General features: G+C 35.3%; 1 protein-coding gene across 3 annotated transcripts in view; it reads left to right on the forward strand.

The window, feature by feature from the left end:
* Positions 1–264: 264 nt before the first annotated feature.
* Positions 265–15,216, forward strand: part of LOC109087252 (teneurin-3-like) — a 497,439-nt gene continuing 482,487 nt past the window's right edge. For 2 of the 3 annotated variants that reach the window (XM_042716547.1, XM_042716552.1), the window contains exon 1: positions 265–691. The gene's annotated coding sequence lies outside the window, so the exon portion shown is untranslated. The remainder of the gene's footprint in view (positions 692–15,216) is intronic. The other variant, XM_042716548.1, reaches the window with a different exon arrangement.

Here is a 15,216-nt window from a genome sequence, read left to right on the forward strand (position 1 = left end):
AAAGAAAAAAATCACAAAATCAATCACAATATCACAATAAAAAAAATCTTAAAGAAAACATGCTTAAAATCACTCTTTGTATTACAATGGCTTCATAAAAGCAATTCTTGTTAGTATAAAATGAAAATAAATAAGTGTCAGTGCTGGGCTCTCTGAGAGTTAAAGATGCATGGACATCTGATAATCCAGGGTTAATCTGTCACGAGACCCGTGTGTGATGTTCAGGGGTTAAAACAAAGATGCGCAAGAGAGAGTCGCTGTTTCCCTCCACAGACACGATGCGCTCTTCCACACAGTGCACTCGCTCATCCTAGTAGGACCTCAGTCAGTGGTCAGTGTACACAGACACTTTGCATCTTCTCCCCGCGGAGGCTGCACTTCAGCACCCGGCGCGAGAACAATTCCCCAACTTCACTTCACTTGCGCTCGAGACGCCGCGCGCGCACACTCTCATTCTGTCACATTCATCGACGGTAAGCTCACGCAAGAAAATCATCTGTCTGACTGACTGTCTCTGAGAAGAAGAAGTAGAGAGAGAAAGAGAAAAAGAAAGAGAAAGAGAGAATTTCTCCTCACCGAGCTGCTTATTTTCTCTGTCAAGCGTGTATCATCCGCTGTGTGGTGAAAAGCGCAGACCTGCGTGGGACCGATTTCCCGCCGCTGCGAGGAAGCACCAACCGTCCTCTGAAAGGTAAAAGTTACCGCACACCTCTTCAATTTGATGAGTTTGTAGGTTATGCCTGTTTGTTCTTCTTCCTTTCTTTTTTCCATTTGTTTACATGAAGACATACATTTATGTGTAGTGTCAAATCATAAAAACTGGTGGTGGGTGTGTGTTTGTAATTCATGATTTCAGCGGCTGTTAATGAACACCAGTGTGAAATTTGTATTTACGTGAGGTTATTTTTGGATCAGTTATAAGTGAATATGATTAGATATAATTTATCAGTCTCATAGGTAGGCTATTGCTCAGCAGTAGCTCAATTAATCGTGTGATACCTGTTGATGCTTCTCATAACACTCATTAAAATATCTGTAGCTACAGGTCTAAAAACCTCTCTTGAAAATAGAAACAAAACAAAACAACTTTGCACATTCCTGATTAAAAAAGAAAGAAAGAAAGAAAAAACCTTTCTAATCCAATGCCCGATTAATGGAAAAAAGAAAGCAAAATAATTAAATTATCATTTATGTTTTTATAATTGACCAACTAACATATTATTTAGGCTTCATTTATCCTTCTGATATACAGAAGTACAAAGACTTTGCCTGGAGAAACTGTGGAAGGAAGTTTAGAGTTTTGCTTGCAATCTAATTGGTCATTGTTAAGGTGTTTCATATTGCATTTAAGACAGGACTTATAGATATGTTGAGCACAGAGTAATACAATAATTGGTTTTGGTTAGCATGCAACCTACATATTTTTTCAACAAAATAACTGTCTGATAACAAATGCAGATTATAAATTCTTAGCGTCTTACTACTTTGATAGTGATTAAAATTGACTACACAATAAAACATTACGTTAATTATGGATATTCATATGTCAATAATATATTCATAATTTAATAATAGCAATAATCTAAATGGCTGTAGATCTTAATTCTCGTTATTATCTGCTGTAACTGTAACGCTACGCATTTGTTACTTGCAAATAATTTGTTGCAACGCAAAATGTTTATTTATATATGCAAACAATACACTGGTTTTTCCTCAATCAAAAAACCTATTTACACCCAATATTGAATAAAAGCTAATAAACAATTCAGTACAAAATTCTGAATATCGGTTAAACCGATTATCGTTCTTTCCAAATAGTTTTTATATGTTAAGCTATATATTAATAATGTTTTCATGAACTATACTGTAGCTATACAGCAGCTTTCAATCCTTCATTGTTTCTATTGACAAAAGTCTTGTATTTAGTCTGTCATGCTCTTAGAAATTAGTATCCAAAGAAATTTACACTGCACTTAACAATAAACATTTATCCTGTGCCATCTCTATAATGTATATAGGCTTGATTGTAGCTGTGTAAAATTTTCATGTGAATATTCAAGTGAAATTTCTGCTGCACTTCAGTGTGGCATTTTGAAATTATATATTCTAAGCAATGTTGGAGATTTACATTAGACTTGAGACAATGATAAAAAGATCAGTATTCAGTGTGTCTATCACAAATCATAGTATTTCATTCATAATAAAGTGCAGTATGACTCCATCTTGAATCTACCATTCCTGGAAGACAAGAATTGAAATGTTCCCCGCACATGCACCTCAGAAACTTAATAGCACTACTCAGAGACCATGTTTAAATTGAGTTGATCCAAGAAACGCGTTATTGAAATTGCTATACTTCACACTTGTAAATGTGTTATTTCTCAGTAATGGGTAATCATGAGCACTGTTCCCGCATTCAGATGCATCTGATGTCCTTACAGAGGAGTTTTATTGCAGATGATAGTCTTTGCACTAGTTGAAATACCTGGAAATGGGCCCATGCAGGAACAGGTGCCAAACAACACAATTAAGGGATCAATAGGGTGATGAGACAGCTGGGGAGAGAAAGTGAGAGAGAAAGATAGGGTGGGGGGATCAGGTGGTAGAGAGGGGCAGAGAAACCAAAAGAGATGTTGTAATTAAGGCTAAATGGGGGTGAAGAGACACCAGAGAATGCATCCAAGCGGTAATTTGTTTTTTATTGAATATATTTATCAACATTAAATGACTTTTTTATTTTGGAAACAGGAAAGTAACTTTAGCCCAGGCTGGCCGCATACATAAATCTGATGATTCAACGTAGCAGCTTGCAGCTGTTGTGCTCACGAGGGCATTTTCCGAGCGCAGGGGTAGTTGATGGATCATGGCCGCACCACACTCATTGAAATTGATTATCAATATGCATCATTTGTATTCTTTATTGCACCTTTCCTCATTTAGAAAGAAACTCAAGAATTTAATAACATCAGTCACTCACTATGAGTTCTGGGATATATTACAGCTTACAAATAATTACCACTGAAAATTCAGTTTTAATATTACGTTGTTTGTTTAGAATCAGTTGCTCTTTACTTTTCAAGTAGAGCTCATCAGTGTGATTGCATGTTGGGAAAAATAGTGTAATAGTGTTGCTTGTGAAACATTGTAGTCAATATTGGCTGTATCTTATGAAGGCACCAAGTATATTTAGAGTCAGGTCACACTATTTTGGATTGTGTCTGTCAAACATCGAAGCCATGCTGCTTGCTGCATGTTACTACTGAATGTGTTCTATAGTAGTGTTTGTATTCTGAACGTGTGTGAGCAGAAACCCTTTCATGACCCTTGCAGTAGCCATATAAGTTCATAAGAGATAGTGGTCTGATCCCTTCCTCTGAAGTTACAGACACAAATCTCTTGAGTGTTGCTCAAGATTGAAGCTTTATCATCTGCTCAGGTGTGCCAGCCTGCAGGAGGACCTCTGAAATGTTTAATTGCAGCTGGAGATACCTATAAGGCAGCGACGGTGTAACACTTATTCGCAGCAGCAGTGTGCTGATTTAGGGTTGTAATTTCTTAATTACACTTCTTTAATTAGGGCACGGAAGGAGGTTATTGCATTGTTCGGCTTAATTCTCTGTAAGTCTTTTCATTCAAAATATAACTCAATACCTCAGGATGGTGCCTGAGTTTTTTTTTTTTTTTTTTTTTTTTTTTGTCAAATTTGACATTAAATTGCTTTTCCTTCTGATACAATAGAAAATTTAGAATGAGGATAACACAATGCATCAGTTTTCCACAATCAAGCTGTCTGGATGAAAATGGCAGGTCTCTATCTGAACTGTACCTGGGAGGTTAGTTTTGACAAAGCAAATCTGCCAGAAGTATTTTACTTTGGTGACCTCACGTTTTTTTACAGCCCTTTCATGTTCTTTCCTGGGTGTGTGTGTGTGTGTGTGTGTGTGACTGTTTTTTTTTTTAATACTAAAACTTATATTCTCTAAATGTAACTTATTTTTAGTATATATGGCTGTATTAAGTATATTCATAACTGATGTGAATGTTTTTCGTTTATAGGCTACAGTGTGTGTAGCACACATCATTAAGCACCAAAGCTGGACAAAATAAGTGTATAGACATTTTGCGCTGAACTAAAGAAACTAAAGCTAAAGCAGGCCTAAACTGATCAGAACAAGAGCAATAGTGTTAAATAGCATGTACATATCAGGAAAAGTTGAAAGTTACAGTCAGTCCAGCATTCCAACTTGAATATTTCAGTTAATGAAAGTTCAGAGGTCCAAGTGAATGGTTTAGCTAGTTCAGAGGTCCAAGTGAATGTTTTACATTTATAGTATACATTCTCTGTAACACACATCAACAGAATGTTTTTCGTTTATAGGCTACAGTGTGTGTAGCACACATCATTAAGCCATAGACTAATTCTTGTATGTTTTCTCTGTGATATGCGTTTACATTAAATCAAGTCAAGGAGAAGGGCCAAGCAAAGTATGGTAATGGGGAAAAAAGAAAACATTGCGGTTTCATTTTCTGTAGTTGAGGTGAAGGGTCTGAGATATGGTGCATGGGGTTCATAGGTGGCTGTCCTCATTATGAAGCTGTTTTTTTTTTTTTTTAAGAATCATAAGCAATTGCAAGATACTGTACAGACATGCCAACAGACATGATATTAAGTACACATTGCATTTATTTAAATTAATTGTTCTTAGAAATCCAGGATTACATTTCTTGAAATCTTTGTGGCTGAAAAAAAAAAAAGATTTACATTTTCTTCTAAACAGAGGCTTCATATTGTCAAGATCACAGTTGTTAAACTCGTCTGAAATGGCAGAGCGTAGGTGGCTAACCTTGATAAAATGATAGAGAAGGGGGATTGTGAAATGAAAATTTAGGTGTCAAAATACTGAGGAGCCCTTATTCCATTAAGAGTCAAACATAGATATGAACCGTATTTCAGTGAAAGGTCACATGAAATGCCGGAGGTCACCTCAGCTTTAATATCAATACAATGAAGTGGCCAATGTTTTCGCATGCTGCTTGTGACTCCAAAGTGACACTGTTCTAGGTCCCCAACAGGTGGCTGTGGGCAGTTTTGGAGGGCAAGGAGTAAAAAAAAAAAAAAAAAAAAAGGTGTGAGTAAAAATAGTCTTGGTTAGTAACTTTATTGGAGACTGCCACAGAATACATTGTTTCATTTGTATCATGCACATTACCTACATCAACAAGGGTCAGGTCATCATTCAGTTTAAATAAAAGTCATTCAAACCATCTGCTAAATAAAATGGAAATACAGTATGAGCGTTTTTTCTGTATCTGCAGTTTTTGTGACAGGTGCAGTTCTAACAGAGACAGAAATTGTCTCATCTTGTATGCAGTAAATGACACGATAGCTCGTGTTTGTGCTAATAATAATAGTAATAATTATAATAAAAAACTAGCAAATCTAGGTACAACAATACAATTTTGTTAAAAGGACAAAAATGTGAAATATAAAAAAAAATATAATAATATATATATATATAATATATATATATATATATATATATAATTATATATATACACACTGTATATATACAATAAACAATAAACAATCTAATTTATTATTAATAATCAAACAGACTGAATGTCTGAGCATCTTTGTTTACCGAATTTGATTTCCCATAGCTATGTCTAATGCTATATTAAATCTGTCTAAACTTTCACTATACACAATACATACCATATACCCATGATATATGGATGTTGCATTTTTGCATTGCAATATATTGTTACACAATGTATTTAAACAAATTAAATTTAAAAAATAAAGCATATACAATTTTAATGCAAATTCAATTTTATAAGTTTTAATGCAAATTCCTTTGATTTAAGCTGTATATAACCAGTAAACTGGAATTTTATAAGGTCCCTTTGACTGGATTTCCATGATAAAGGGTAACATATCTCTGCGTTTTGCTGCCTGACCTCTAAGCGTTGAGTAGAAACAATGGAGCTGTTACAAGTGTTCTTAGCATTAATTTATTGCTTCGGTTTTTTCTCTCTCAGCATTGTAAAGGTTTCTGTTGATTTTTAATTGCTCAACTTCCTTTGTAATTACTAGTTGGTTGTACAAATCCAAAAGAGGCAGAGAACATCCCGATTTCTATGTGTGTGACTGGCATGCCTGCAAACTAAAATCAATACTGTAATGTATTGCTCATCCCCTACTCTTCCCAGTATTTCTAATGGTGGACTTTCTGGCCATGGCTTTATTTTTAACAGCTGCAGAAAACTTCCTTTTATTGTTACACGGTAGCTTTTTAGAACGAAGTACAGATGACACATTGATTGATGTCTAAATTGATGATTTCACCCTCGTCCCCTTCACTTAAAATTAAGGACATCAGAAAGAATAAAAGCCGGATAGCTGAAGAGTGGCATCTGTGATGGAACTGGGATGTGAGAAATGGGATTGACTAGAATGCTCAGAAAGACAGCAGTACTGATTTGAAATGGTCTTTGTTGGCGTTGAAGTACATATATCTGTGTGTGGTAGCTTTCCGTTCATCTTCTTGCTAATGCAGTTTTCTTTATATCAAGAAATAGCATTGCACATTTTGATCTTTTTAAGTTACTCAAATACCGGACAGATAAACCTACCAAATTCTGTGGTGTGTTTTTTTTTTTTTTGTCTGTCATTTTATATATATATATATATATATATATATATATCATATATTATATTATATATATATATATATATATATATACACACATATATGTTTTATTTTTTGTAAGAAGTAGAATGTTAAGAAAAGATGTGCTAGAAAAGTGCGCTTGATACACTTGGTCATCTGTGCTTCTGCTTGCTCTTTATACTCTTGATATGTATACACATTAGTCTGGCAGCACAACAGCAAGCGGGTATTGCCAATGAATTTATTTCATAGACATCATTCATTTTGTATTTTCTTGTGTCTGCTGGCATTAGATTCTGCTGCCAGGGTTCATGTTGCAATGTTTATGCAGTGAATGTTGTATGTATTATGCATGGTATCGCAACATTTTAACAAGTATGAGAGCATGAGATTATGATAATTTCTAGGTTAAATTAATTCTTTTTTTTTATTATTGATTTTGATTTCAAAAATATTTTTGCTGAGAAAAATATCAGGTTCAATCTTGATGAGATTTGCACCTGTCTGAAATTTACTTTTTGTTTGTGTCTTAGTTGTGCATTAAAGCCCCCATTCAAGCAAGTACAGCTTATATTTGACACAAATATGTTTCAAATTTTAGTATCTATAGAGATCTGTAGTAGATTTGCTTGAAACTAGATTTAGCTCCTTACAGTTAGAATATTTGTAAAAAAAAAAAAAAAAATAAAAAAAAAAAAAATAAAGATGCTATGTTATTGATGCCCATTAAATTAACAGTGCATAACTAATGTGACAAATATTATAAAATTACTTTTTCCCCCTAAGAAAATGCTAATTTAAAATGTTCTATTTCTGTTTTCTGCCCAGAATTTTTGGATTCAGCTTCAGTCCAGAATTTTTAATTTTGGTGTATTGCTATAACAAAATCAATATTGTTAAACGTCAAATATGTTGTAGAAGTGTCCTTTAGGTTGTAGTTTAAATGACATTCAAAGTGTGTTGCATCTCTCTGCAAGTTCCGTCATGCTCTCGCAACCGCATTAAACTTCCCCAACAGCAATCTGTTGCCCATTCTGTGGGGACTACGGAGTTAGTAGGGGTGAAAATTGCCCTTTCTCTGGGTGATAATTTGCTGAAAGCCTCTCCGTTTGACATTATAGGTGGATATGAAGTCAGCACTGGCACTTTGGGCCTCGTATATTTGTCTCCTGACCTGTGGCGGCAGTGCAGGGTGATGCTTTCTCCCCCCTAGACACAATGGTTTTTGAGAGAGGTGAAAACCAGCTGTCTGTCACCATCTGCCTTTCTATAAAACCTCAGCCTCTCCCAGCTGTGTGCCATGTGACATTCAAAATGTTTTTGCCACCTTTTAATAGGAAACAGCACAGGAACTATGTGTATGGATTGGAACTGTATTCCTTACTCATTTTCAGGCATATGGGTTCAGAGGGACTTTTTCTAGAGGCTTTGATTGGCTCACACTTGTATGCCTCTAATAATCAGAACTGGAGAATAGAGAGATTTCTTATTAAGATGAGGGGATGCCTTGCATGCTTTTAAACAATGAACAATTTCAAGACTCACAGACGTTTTGTATATTATTCTTTGAAATGAAGTGATTTGAAATGTAATAGGTTTTAATCTGACATGTCAGGCAGGAAATTGTGCAGTCAGGCTTCACCACTCTTAACAGTATTGAGGTCAACAGAGTATTTGAAATTCTGAATTCAAAAAACAATATAGGTGCATTGTATATAGATACAGACTGTGCAGAAATATATTAACCTTCTTTGAAAGGCATGATGACATCAGGATATTTGATGAGTGGGCGCTAAAATGAAAAACGTATATAGCTGGAAGCTTTTCTGCCAAACAGTTTCAATTCACTCTGAAGGCTTCCTTGTGGACCAGAATTGTAATTAAGTTTGGGATTTCAGTCAGATATCTCTAACTATAGCAGCTTGATTTACATACAGTAGAGAGCATTTCAGCTCTCACATCAGTATATTTGTGAAGTAGCAGACAAAGTTTGATCACAACTCACTTTATTTCATCACTGAACTTCTCTATTTGATTGGACATGCACTTGAATGTATGCTATGTTTGAAAGCTTTATTGTCATGGATTACTGAAAAAAAATAAATAAATAGCATTAATGGAATTGACTGTACTCTGTGTACTGTATTTATGATCTGTATGTCAGTGCTTAAATGGAAATATGCTTTTCCTAAGGGCAATTTCTTGTCTTTGTCAGTAGACGGCAGTAGATGTTTGAGGTAGAGATGCAACAATACCATTTTTTCAGAACTGATCCGATAACAATCCGATACCTTGGCAGTTTTTTTTTTTTCAATTCAATCAATGTAGAATTTCTGTACTTCTGTGGGTTGTCCTGCTCATCACTCTTGTGTGTCTGTTAAACACAATCTGCTAAATATAGACAACTTAATTTTAATGAAAAAAAAAAAAAAAAAAAAAAAAAAAAAAATATATATATATATATATATATATATATATATATATATATATATATATAATCATAATCTATGACTAGTGGATAGATCAGTGGATAATTCAGCAGCAAAAGTTTTTTCTCTAGAAAGTCATGGGGGCACAATAATTTTATAAAAACGTCAAAATAAACTAAACATTTAAACAAATAAAAGTTAATAAGTGTAGGACTAAATTTGGTAAAATGGTACACATTGCTCTTTGTATTGTTGTAAAAATATATTCATGAAAAACAAGTAACCTGAATATAAAATATATATATATATTATATATATATATTTCTTTTAAATATATATATATATATAATCATAATCTATGACTAGTGGATAGATCAGCAGCAGCAAAAGTTTTTTTTCTAGAAAAGTCATGGGTGCACAATAATTTTAAAAAGAGTCAAAATAAACTAAAAATTTAGTGAAACAACATTATTTAGTGGGGAACAAATAAAAGTTAATAAGTTGTAGGACTAAAGGTAAAATGGTACACAGCTCTTTGTATTGTCAACACATGATAGATAGAACAAAACAAAAAAAGACTATTGAATATATATATATACTATAAAATTAAAAGACATTTCTTTTAAATGCATAGCACAGTGATGAAGGCAGCAACACATGATAGATAGAACAAAACAAAAAAAGACTATTGATAATCTTTCATTGAGCAAAAGTATAATACGAAAGGGTATGGCTCCAATACAGAGCGGCACAAAGTGTTTATCAAACATCCCATGCACATAACTATCAAATAAAAACAAAACTGAATCAAAACACACACACATCACCAAAAAAAACGCAAAAAAAATTTAAGCAATATTTTCTTTTAACAGTTTAAAATCTCAGTTATTGTCTGCTCTTGAAGAGAGTTTCATCGTTTTGCCTGAAGTTTTTACCAAACGTGACACACAGTTTGAATGCTGAATGGAGGATGACAGACAGACGCAGCGGGGAGAAGAGTCCACGTGATATTCAACTATACTTCACATTAAACTATGGAACGGCTTCAGAACACTTGAAATATAGTGCACAAAAATGTTATGGTGCTTTATAATGTTTTGTGCCTTTTGTGGGGCTTAACAATAACAGAATAGTATACGCACTAAATTGGCTTTGGATCTGTCTCGTCTGAGCGATACTCGATCCGACAGAAAGTGGCAGTATCGGAGCTGATACCGATACTGAGTCTCGGATCGATGCATCCCTAGTTTGAGGTAGAAATTTTCCTTTGAATCTTTTAAGCGTTATGCTTAGACAGAATTGTCATAAATATTTTTTATATTGTTATATTGTATTGTTTAGCTCCACCGATAGGTGTTCATTCATATTATACACAAAATGCCCCCAGCTCAAATTTATACTTGAAATGCAAAGCTTTTTACAAGTTGCCCACAGACCTTGAAATTGATCTGCCATGAATATTTAAACACCTTTCCTTTATTAACCTGAAGACACAAAGGTCAGATGTGCCTTTAAAGACCAAGTTTTAATGAAACACTATCATTGAAAAGGCATTAGCTTACATGCTTAGCATGGCTTGTAGTTTTTAGCAGTACATTAAAGCATTCCTGGTGTGAGTTTACACAAGCATTGGCAAGGTGGAGATACTGTAGCACAGCTTCCAAGATCAGGGAACTGAGGAGCAAGCGGCCATTGGCACTCTGACCCCTATAATTGTGTCCTCTCATCTTTCCGCTGTGCTTTCCTTTTCCCTTCATTTCTCTCTCCAGCCCACAGCCACTTGTAATTACAGCATCTCTCACTTCTCTCCCCAGCGGCACATCAGCAAAGTGTTCTTATGACAAGGCAGGACTCATCATGCCATGGTTAAGAGCTGAAGCCTGTTTCTCACACTGTTTAGCAAAGACTGTCAAAATATATCTTCACTGATGGTCTCAACCGTAGGCCCTGCTACTTGGGTTACCATTGTGTTACGTTAGGCAGATTGACATTTTCCTGTTTCTAAATAGAAATTGGCAGGTAAAGACTAACATCAGATGGGAGTCAACCCAAGCTGTGACAGATTTTATATTGATGATGAAAAGAGGTCTGATCGTGACAGTAATCTATAAAATAGAAAAAAACAAAAAAGCCAATAACAAACATTTGCATCGGGGCATCGAATTCCAAATTCCAATTGGCTAGAATGATGCCCTGCAGCTCTCTTGTGAAAGTGTCATTCATTATCAAGTTGAATTCTCATTGCCCTCTGACTGCCTGTTAAGTAAGAGGCTGTCTCATTCATATTAGCCATTGAGCCTAATGTTTATAGAGCCGCTAGCTTGCTGAATATGTTGTGGCACTCTTTTTCCTGTTCTACATGTTAAACACATTGCTTACTGATCTTGACCTTGGTAGAATGCATCAATTAAATGAAAAATGTTCTAAAATATTGGCATTGAACCATAAGGAAATTCAGAACAATGGAGCTGAAATAGCTGAAATGAGAGCCTATAGTATGGGCAGACAATGACTATCCCATTGTTATATATGTGGTTCCTCTTGACGGCATGTCGTTTTTCTAATTCAGACATGAGTAATTACAGCTGGACTTGCCTAGCTAATAGTGACCTACAAACAGCTGAAATTGGAGCAGTATAAATGAAGTGGCCATCTAACGGAGCCCTCAATTATGCTCTCCATAAATAGATGTTTGAATACATTGATCTATTTTTTTTTTTTAAGTATGCTGAAAAGAAGCAGTGCATTGCTATGCAAAATGAATCAGCATCATCACAGAGCTGTTTGACATTGTTTGAGATTGTTTTTGACAAAGTATAATTTATTATTATTTTTAATAATATTTATTATTTCCCTTGAGTTCTAGTGATAACGTGTTATTGTGTTTTGTGCAAAGAAGGTTAGGACCATTATTTTATGTGTGTCCCTAGACATTGTTGTCTGATTCTTTGTAGATTCTCGTTTTAAACTTTGCTCCCAGTAACATAACCTCATTTATGCAGAGTATTATCCTGAAAGGCACAAACAAGATCAGACTACAGCACCGGCAACTGTGTGACAATGAGATGTTCTAAAATATTCGAAACATTTCTACTTCTATACATTTTAAGCAATCACTTTTTTTCTCTTCATTTTGATAGTAGAATGTGTGCCTAAGGTTTATGGCTTTCTGCGGTTTGTTTCCTTTCGAATATCTGTCATGTTTTCTTCTTTTTTTTTCCCCACAGTAATTTTGCTCGATTTGTTATAAACCAGGGAAATAATCACATAATCAATCACCAGACATTTTTGTATTAATTTTGTTGTGAAGGACACAGTATGCGCCTGGTGAAATTAGAGCACATTTTACTAAATGGGCCTTTGGGGATTGATTAGGTTAATATACTGTTTGTATAATGAGCAATAGTACAAATATGAAGTGCTATTCTTGCATGGAAACTGTGGCTTGTTCTTTGTTTTGTATAAGTTAATAATTGCAGGGATAAAACATTATTTATTATATAAATTATGTTCACCTTAGACATAGACACACTAAAATGTTAAATATTATGAATAAAGTATAAAAGTGTATGTATATATATATATATATATATATATATATATATATATATATATATATATATATATATATAATAAAATAAGTAGTGACATTAATTACAAGAAATGTAATTGATCATTTAGCTAGAACTTGGCATGCAGAACAAGTTTTCATGGCGATTTCAAAATTCTCTAAACATGAATGTAGTGTTTGATTTGAACTTCAAAACCCCCCCTTTTTTATTTGTCTGCACCTCTGATATTAAGAATACCTTGAAGTTTTTTCTGTGGTTCATCATGTTCCAAATGCATTCAGACATGACACACTGCACATGTCATAACCAGCCAGGAAGATTATTGTGCTAAATGAGCGGCATTAACGTCTTTGATAAATTGTTTTTAAATCTGCTTGTAATTTCATTGGCAGTAAATTTCCACAACTCAGAGAGCAGTCATCTATTCCTCAATATCAGCTTACATGACCCCTCCCAACTTGGCTTCTAACTGTGTTAGCTACTAAACTAAAGTGGTCATTAGGTGCTTTTTTTTTCTCTACAGCTCGGCAAGTAATGTTGGTAAAATGCTAATGCTTAATAATGATCCCTTCGTCCATTTCTGGATTACTTTTCAGCTGAATGGCAATGCATCAAAACATAAAGCATTTTGAGGCTCATTAAGGAGGCATTATACGATGAGGTCTGCGGAGCGGTCACACGGGCCTGGTGATGGATGTGAAAGCGATCCGCTGCTGAAACCCGGTTAGGTCAAATCTCTGCGGTAAAGAGGGCTGCTCTTTGACATGAGGAGGAGGAGGAGGAGGGCCCGCCACCGGACCCGGCCCATCAGAGCATCATTAGTGTCCACTTTGAGCCAGTGACAGGAATTCCATTCCAGACTGAACTTCGGACCTGAGTGTGGGGCACAGATAGCTTGCAGAATCACACGCATGGGAGTAATAAAGGGCTTTATGCAGTGTTGATGCTGTCTCCCAGCATTTATGCAGAAGTATATATTTTCAAAATCCATGGGTTCCCTGAATGCCATTTTAAAATAGCTGAAATATGCATGGTGACTTCACAGCATATGCCATATTGATATGCCTAACAGTAACTTTAAAGAATCTACAATTATACTGTGCTTAAACGTGACAATCTGTGACATGTCGAAACTAAACCGATCCCTTTATATTTATCAAAGCAGTCTATACTGGAAGCATGACCTGCACAGTCTGCCGAGTACATTATAATTTGTAGCTTAGTGTCAGATTTCATGCTGCAGATATACCACAGTCTAAAGGGTACAGCAGAATCTCTACTGGTTAATATTTTTCTACTGTTGCAAAGTATATATTGCCAGCAGTACTATATTTAATATATTTACATTTCTGGTTTTAACTCAATTTCCAGTATTCTTCAAAATCCTTTTGTCTTGAAGAAGTCTTACCATCCTCCTCTAGAGATTTATTGTCTACTAAACAAACTTGTGAGCTAGTTTCATTGATCAACATTAGAACTGAATCCTCCCATGGACTGCTGTAGGCTTAAAAAACTCTTTGCCGGACACAGCATAATCAGTCCACATTCCTTTGACGATTGATTTTAGATACTCTTTCCCTAGACTTGTGATTATCTATCTGAGGTTAATGCAGTAACAAACATTAGCATGCTCTTCTGTCGAGTCAGAGTGGTTTGTTTTGCCACGGAATAGACCCAAGACTGTGCTTTTTAAGACATCTGTCAGGGCTCCTCTTTAGTAAGTAGAGCACAGTAGCAGAAATATTCATAATTACCTCGACTCCTTTTTCTCTGACCTCTCAGAAGTCTGTGCTAAAAGCAGACAGTCTCTTCCTGGAGTGTCATATCCAGCACTTCCCCTCATTTAATTTTCTGTATCAGAGTCAAATTGCAAAAGTGACAGAATATGCTTTTTATTATGGCATGACAGGCGTTTATGGTGCTAAAAATTGGTCTCTTTATAGTATCTTAAGATAGCTTTTTATAAGCATTGTTGATCTGACAAGTCTGTTGTTCCACACTGTCACATCCACCTCATTACCATAATCACTTAATTGATGAAAACTCCCCTTATTAGGCATGAAAACCTTTGTTTTGACTTCAGTTCTGAATCAAATATTAGCTTTAGAAAATGTGTCTATGTCCATGTTGATATGGCTTTGTGACTGTAGTTTTGTTGTCAGTTTCTGAGTCATGAATGCTGTATTTTTATGTTCGCAAGTATTGACCTAAAGCTGGCCAATATGGCTCCTTTCCCCGTGTATTTGGATCCAACTTATGTCCCTTGTCTCCAATTTTAAGAGCCTGTTTGCTTGTTTATTTCTCCTGGTGTGGGCGCACTAGTCTTCATTGCTGTCAGCTATGTCAGTTGAGTGTTAAAGAGAAGACTGGGCTTGGAAGCTGTGGTGAAGAAACACTCCTCTGAAACCCTGCTCACCCGCTTGTTTTACGATGCTTCATAAAAGTGTCATCATTGATGTCAATGCGATGGTGTCCTCTGCGTCCTCTTTCTGCAATTTGTGACAGCTTATATTGCTCAAAACCACACGGCTTCAATGAAAG

This window comes from Cyprinus carpio, chromosome B1 (assembly GCF_018340385.1).
Source record: "Cyprinus carpio isolate SPL01 chromosome B1, ASM1834038v1, whole genome shotgun sequence".
Classification (NCBI taxonomy): Eukaryota; Metazoa; Chordata; class Actinopteri; order Cypriniformes; family Cyprinidae; genus Cyprinus; species Cyprinus carpio.